At 36.6% G+C, this 7,173-nt stretch overlaps 1 long non-coding RNA gene across 1 annotated transcript; it reads left to right on the top strand.

The window, feature by feature from the left end:
- Window positions 1–2,613: 2,613 nt before the first annotated feature.
- LOC129750744 (uncharacterized) lies at window positions 2,614–3,170 on the top strand. The gene is made up of 2 exons (XR_008738477.1): window positions 2,614–2,883; window positions 2,963–3,170. It is a non-coding gene; the product is annotated as an uncharacterized LOC129750744 (long non-coding RNA).
- Window positions 3,171–7,173: the final 4,003 nt, after the last annotated feature.

The raw sequence follows: 7,173 nt of genomic DNA, 5'->3' as shown, positions 1-7,173 counted from the left end.
ATTTAGAAATGAATATATGTAATGCATTTTGGATTTATTTCATTTTATTTTACACTTTATGAAGTATACTCAAACAATTTTAAACACCTGCTTAGGAAGGGAGTAGTAACAAGCCGTTAGCCTTGATTATAGTAACCACAGCAACAACCGTCCGAAGGATGCACTATTTTTCATCTCCCGCTGGTGTTTTTTCAATACTTGATGGCGTTCCATGAATGCCGAAGATATTGATATAAGAACCTCACATGGCTCACATCCTCCGGAATCTGAGAATTGGAAAACAAATTAAATTGTTAGTAATGCTGGACAGATTAAGTCACATTGAAGAACAATATATTAGATTTTTTTTGAGGTGGGATAAATCTTTATATTAGAAGAAAACCTCCAAAAACTCGAAACAGAAAGTAGAAAATAGTTGTCTTAAGATTCTGTTTCATGTACAGAATTCAGATTTCCATTCTTACATTTGATATAGGTATGTAAAATTTCGTTTTATTGCAGCCGATATTATGAATATGGATAAAAAAACACGTTCATCATCTAATTATTTATGTAACGATATTTTTTGCAAAGAATTTCATTTAGAACATAAGTAAACTTAAATGATGGCTGACAAAAATTCGCCTTGAAAACGTTCAGGGGGCGAAAACTTATTTCGAGTTTGAAATTTACATTAATTTACCAAACCATTTCAAGACAAAGGGTTGAAAGAGCAAAAAAAACTATTTTCAACAAAACACGCTTCCAAGTTGACGTATGTTGTGATTTTCCATATATTTTTCGCAAAGTGGTAGTTTTTGATCGATCAAAAAGCATGAGCAAGCAAGTAAAGCTTAATATTGGGCAAATCAGATTTTCAGATAGATTTTAATTTAGAGAATCGTTGAGCGTTATTAATCTTAATAGAACAGTTTTCCACTCATACCTCTTGGGCGCTTATGGTCTTATTTTATATTAGAATGTTTGTCTACAAAAAAAACTTTTCAACTTACCTTTTTCTCCTTATGATACCAAAATCGAAGCCGTTTAATCTTTGTTGGTGAGATCATAGAGTAGCACAGAGGGTTTTGTTGAAGTTCTCACTTGGTAGTTCCAATCTGCGAATGAATAAACTTATTGAACTATAGGCTACATCGTTTAATTAAATCAAATAATTACCACTTTCAATATGCTAGAGTTTCTTACATCTCATCGACTCATTCTTTTCTCTTTCTATCATTTCCTCGGTGCTTGACATGTACCGGTTGATATCCATATATGATTCCATTACGATGCACAATGCTTGACTGCATAACGTTAATAGCAGTTCCAGAAGACGTATAAATTTTGAAAATCTGAAATAATGGAAAAAAATTCTTTCAAATTCAAATTCAATGCAGAAATTGCTACGAACGAGGTAACTGTTGCGAAAGACACAATATTGATTGAGCGAATTATATTAATTTAAAAAAAACTTACCAACCTTGGGTTCTTTTTATGGCAAACACAAAAAAAAGTCCTTCCGGCAACGATTTTTTCGCCTCTAGCAACGTAAACGAAAACCGACATTTTCATGCCCATTGATCTAGACGGCAGAGTGAGAGCGGTCTGAATCTGGATCACAGAGCCAGCGGGGCCAAATGACCATCGAATCGGCAGAACATCAGTATGATTTTTTGAACAGGAGCACGAGCACGAGCCACGAGCAGGGGCAGAAAAATTTTATAACCTGAAAACAAAGAAAACATCAAATATAAAAAAAAGAAGTTGTAATTTTCATGTAACCCTTTAAGCACGGAATGCAACACGAATACAGAACAACGGCTTTCTCCTAATTTTACCTACAGTCCACTTTGCACTTACTTATAAAGGTTTTGTGTTGTTGGTTTCGGTGCAGCCATTCCAAACAGGTTTCTACCAACCAGAAGGGGAAAAAAATTGTGCTTGGCCTTTGGTCTGACTACCCAGATAATCATGAGAAGCTGGCTGATTTCCGGAAACCCTGCAGTGGTTTGCCTTAGAAAACTTGGGAGCCGTTCCGCTTCCTCTTCCTATACTCGCTAGTGGTGGCCATGGACGAGTGGCTTTGGGGGTAATCAAGCTGGATATGCAGGTGGAGTCAGGGGCGTCAACGATAGACAGCAGCAGCAAGGTGAAATAATACTCACCCAAATCGTCATCCCGGGCGGGCGATCACCCGTCGTCTTCCGACAGGATTTCTCGGGAACACTCAAAACCACGATTCAGCTCGGAGGGAACCCATCGATTGTGCACGGCCGCCCATTCTATCTGATGAAGGTTCTTTCATCCAGGAGAAAACGGAATGCAATATAAAACGCAAGCGACCCGTAAACGTTCTGAAATCGCGACCGCCCGAAAAGAAAACAAAAATAAAATTCCTCTGTCAAACGAAACGCGGTTCATGTACAAACTAAAAGTTCGAGTCCATGCTACTGGAAATACTAAAATTAGTAGCAAATGGGTTATTTTTACTCAACTTGAGCAAAAAGGAAGACAAAATTAGAAAGTGCTAACTCAACAGTAAAAAAATATTTTTGCTAACGGAAAGTAACAGCGAATTTTTGCTACACACAAAACTTTCGGGGCTCCACTTAGCAAAATTTCGCTGTTACTTCCCGTTAGCAAAAATATTTTTTTACTGATGAGTTAGCAAAAAGCTAAATTTACTTGATTTTAGTAATAAAAAAGGTCATTTTACTTGATTTTAGTAAAACGAAGGTTTTTCAGCCGCTTTGTTCACAGACACCAGCCGCCGCGCCAGTAGGGAGAAAAATAAAAAGCTGTCGCGATTAAGTGCGGTTCCGGATGTTCGTTGCTGATAATTCTTGTGGTGGCAAACTCCACAACGAAATGGTAGCTGAATCGACACCGGATGCTTACAGGGTAAGGTCTGATCTTAAATTGTTCAGATTCTATAATTTCTCAATTTCTAATTTGTGTGTTTGTTTTTTTTTTCTACCAGGATAAAACTGCAACATGAAGCGCGCCACAGGCCGGTAATGAAGAAGGACCACAACTGGAAATTCAACAAGCTGCATCCGGCAAACACCCCGGTGCTTTCTTTGTCGAAGGTGGCATGGCATTTCGCTCGCCAGTAGGTGCGTTCCCAGAATAGGAAAAGTGTGAAAAAAACATAAAAAATGTGAAAAATAAATTATAAGTGAATGAAATTTGTGTATTTTATTCAATATTCAAACATTCCCCTGATTCTCCAGAGAAAAAATAGAGAAACATGAAATTACGGATCCGGGCAATCATTTTCTCCGGTTTTTGCTAGAAATTTGAGTAAAAACTGCGGCGGCTAACTTTTGTACTCGTTTGCTAAAATTTTAGTTAAAAAATATTGCTAAATTTATTGCTAAGTTTCTAGCTGGTCAAATTTGAGCAAAATTTTGCTAAATTCCGGCCTCGAAAATTTTGTGTGTAAGTGGAGCCCCGAAAGTTTTGTGTGTAGTCTCCGCAGGTTCTGCCAGCATCTAATTTTCTCAACCGCACTGATTCGCGTCGAACTATTTTTTTCTCGAAACCGGCGGCTGCTGTCTGAACGAAGCGGCTAGCTAGGCTGCTTTTTTACCAAAATCAAGCAAAATAATAACTTTGCTATCGCGTTAGTAAAACAACTCTTTTTGCTAATCGAAAGTAACACAGTATTTTTGCTAAGTGGAGCCTTGAAAGTTTTGTGTGTACACACAAAACTTTCGAGGCTCCACTTAGCAAAATTTTGTTGTTACTTTCGATTAGCAAAAAGGATTATTTTACTAACACGATAGCAAAAAGCAAATTTTGCTTCTTTTTAGTAATTAAAAAGGCTATTTTACTTGATATTAGTAAAACGAAGGTTTTCTAGCCGCTTTGTTTATAGACAGCAGCCGCCGCCAGTTGGGGGAAAAATAATAAACTGACGCGATAAGGTGCGGTTCTGAAAGCGCGATGCTAGTGGTCCTAGCGGTGGCAAAATGATAGCCAGATCAATTCCGGATGCGTACAGGTAAGGGCCGATCAAGTAGTGTACAGATTTTCCGATATTCGAATTGTAAAATTGTTTGTTTTTTTTCAACCAGGTTTCAATTTCCGACAAGATTAACGGGTTTTTTACAACAGTTCGGAAGTGGACAACTGGAGTTTCAACGCACTGCATCAGGCACAATCATCGATGCATGAATGACGATCGGTCGCTTGGGGTTTCATTAGCCGGAAGGTGCGTTTCCAGGATCCAAACATTTTATGAAAAGTGTTAGTGAAAGGTGTTTTGAAAAATATAAATAAATTCAAAGTGATGTTATCCGTCCGAGCAATCTTTTAAATAATCGAATATTCCCTCGAAATTTGCAGATAAAAACATAAAAAATTGAAATTTCAGATTCTGCAGGATTTTTTTCACTGGTTTTTGCTAAAATTTTAGTAAAACATGCCGGCGGCTTATTTTTCTCTAATTTGCTAAAATTTGAGCAGAAAAAAATTGCTAAATTGATTGCTAAATTTTTAGCTGGTCAAATTTGAGCAAAATTTTGCTAAATTTCGGCCTCGAAAGTTTTGTGTGTACACACAAAACTTTCGAGGCCGGAAATTAGCAAAATTTTGCTCAAATTTGACCAGCTAAGTACTTAGCAATCAATTTAGCAATTTTTTTTAACTAAAATTTTAGCAAAATACAAAAAAGTGTCCTGACTAGAAGTTTACTAATTGTATAGCAAAAAAAAAAATGTTTGCTAAAATGTTAGCAATTTTTTTTTTAAATATAATTACTAGAAATTGAGTAAAATTTAAAATTTCATTATTTTTTATGAACGGGATTTCTTTCTCGGATATAATAAATAAGAATTGATTTGCTTTTATCTTCTATTCTTTTTTATTTTTGCTTGCATTTCCCTGCGGGTCTTATCTCTTCGGACCTTTCTTTTCACGATCAATTGAAAATGTTGACACCGGTATTAGTTTGGCGGCATGGTGGTCAGTTAGTTCCTGAGAAGAAAAAGAAAGTTAGTCTAATGTTATAAACATACATAGAAATAGCTATTACCATAAGTTTCATCTCGGGAAGTTTTCCAGTTTCTTCCATCATCGCATACTTGAGGCATGCAGTGTCACCACGATGTTTTAGACATCTCCGTCAACAAAATCTGAAAAACAAATAATTATTATAACTTTCTATGCTGTCGCATATACATTGAAATTATAATAGCTAGACGGCCAGATTCTATTTTGATTTCCTGATAGCAATAATTTTTCTTATTTGGGGTTGTTGTAGTAAGTAAATTTGGTGATAAAATAATGTAATCACATCGAAATATTATTTTGCATTTAAATGCAATTGCGGAGTTGGAACATCGCAAGGGAGAGAGGGGGATGATATTTGTTCCAGCCCAATCAATACGAAGTAGATACTATTCGTTACACATTTACATTCACGTTCAAATACTATAGGTACTCATCCATTTTACATTCAAATAAATATTTACTATAAAAACTCAAAATCTTTAAAAACTGATTACTTTCATAATTTGAAAATTCAATTGGACTGTTGAAGACTTTTTTTTTTTTTTTTTTGTAACATCTTTATTTGAAACGGCTCATACCTTTAGGCTTTAAGGAGCCAAACTCGTTTTGTTTGTTTACAATTGTGTGCTTAAATCTAGTTCATCACTTTTTATTAGAATAGAAAAGAAAATAGATAGGGAAATATGAAGATAAAAAGAATTATAGACGAAGATCAATAGCTTTTAGGAAAAGGTATATTTCGAACATGTAGTCCAAGTCTATCACGGCCAGCACATCTCTCACTGGAACATAGGGTGGTTTTCCTCGGGCCCGAAGGGAGTCTATGAAATTCGTTCTAGCGACAAGATGGACCTCACACGACCAAACAATATGCTCGATGTCATGGTAACCTTGGCCGCATGTTGAAGACTTGTCTAAATAAAAAAACACTTACCCAGAAAAATCCTCACTGAAACACCCAGGACGTAATAAGATAATTTTCAGCTCACAAATAATCACCGTCCTTATTCTTTTCGAATCCGAATTTAAGCTCTTCTAACTAGGATCGTTTTATTTCCTTTCTGAAAAAAACAACAAGGGGTAAAATTTTAATATTCTTTCAAACTCAAAAATAACATCAAACTCCCTAGCACTTTTTATACAATACCATATACCCCCCAGGGGTTTGTCCCTCACCAAAACAGCCTTCCGAAATCGGTGTGTTGAAACCGGGAATGCATGAACTGCCATGCAGAAATCCTCTCCGGCGCTGAATTTCTGGTGGTACGTAAAAACCGCTGCTTTATCTCGGAATTGAGCCACTTGAAAATGCAGCGCAAGTGGAAACGGCTCACAGACGACCCAAATGATGAACAGTAACTCCCGGGTAGTGATCCCGTCAGTAGCCAAGAAAGCCGACAGACGCGGCAACAATCGTCGTTGGAAACTATTCCCATACGTTTCCAGAACTTTCTTTTTTCGATAATAATCATTTTAATAACCTTCGGAAAACGGAACTCTTGGAACCGGGAACTAATTTGATCCGAAATGTTTTGAAATCGCGACGGAACGAACGAATTTAATCGGAATAATTTGAACAAAACAAAACTTTTCTTGTTCTTTGTTTTGGTTAGCTGCTCGCTGATCTGACATTTGCTGAAATAAAGCAAAATACGACCGCGGTTGGAGTCCATGCTACCGTAAATACTAAATTCAGCAGTAAATGGGTTGTTTTTACTCAATTTGAGCGAATTTAAAGATAAAATTAGAAAGTGCTAACTCATTAGTAAAAAAAAATTTTTGCTAACGGAAAGTAACAGCTAATTTTTGCTAAGTGGAGCCTCGAAAATTTTGTGTGTACGCTTGGAAACCTTTATTCAGCAAATATGGAACATTGAAACCATTAGTTCAAGTGTGTATCCAAGTTAATATCATTTGAATCAAAATGCCGATACCCACTATCTTGAACAAAAAAAAAATCTAGTCATAAATTAAAAATCAGGTGATTCGTAGTCTGCGACCACTTGTTCCGCTCTTTTACCCGCTGTCGTGTCGTTAAACGATAAGTGCGCGATACATACAGCGAATTCTCACCACCACCACAAAACACATGGCCGTTCAACGTGGCCAAACCCGTTGTTAAACCACATCTTTGGTTGGTGGTGTTCGTGCGCACCACGTTTTCGTTAACCGTTG

This window comes from Uranotaenia lowii, chromosome 3 (genome assembly GCF_029784155.1).
Source record: "Uranotaenia lowii strain MFRU-FL chromosome 3, ASM2978415v1, whole genome shotgun sequence".
Classification (NCBI taxonomy): domain Eukaryota; kingdom Metazoa; phylum Arthropoda; class Insecta; order Diptera; family Culicidae; genus Uranotaenia; species Uranotaenia lowii.
This window is presented reverse-complemented; position numbering and strand designations above follow the sequence as displayed.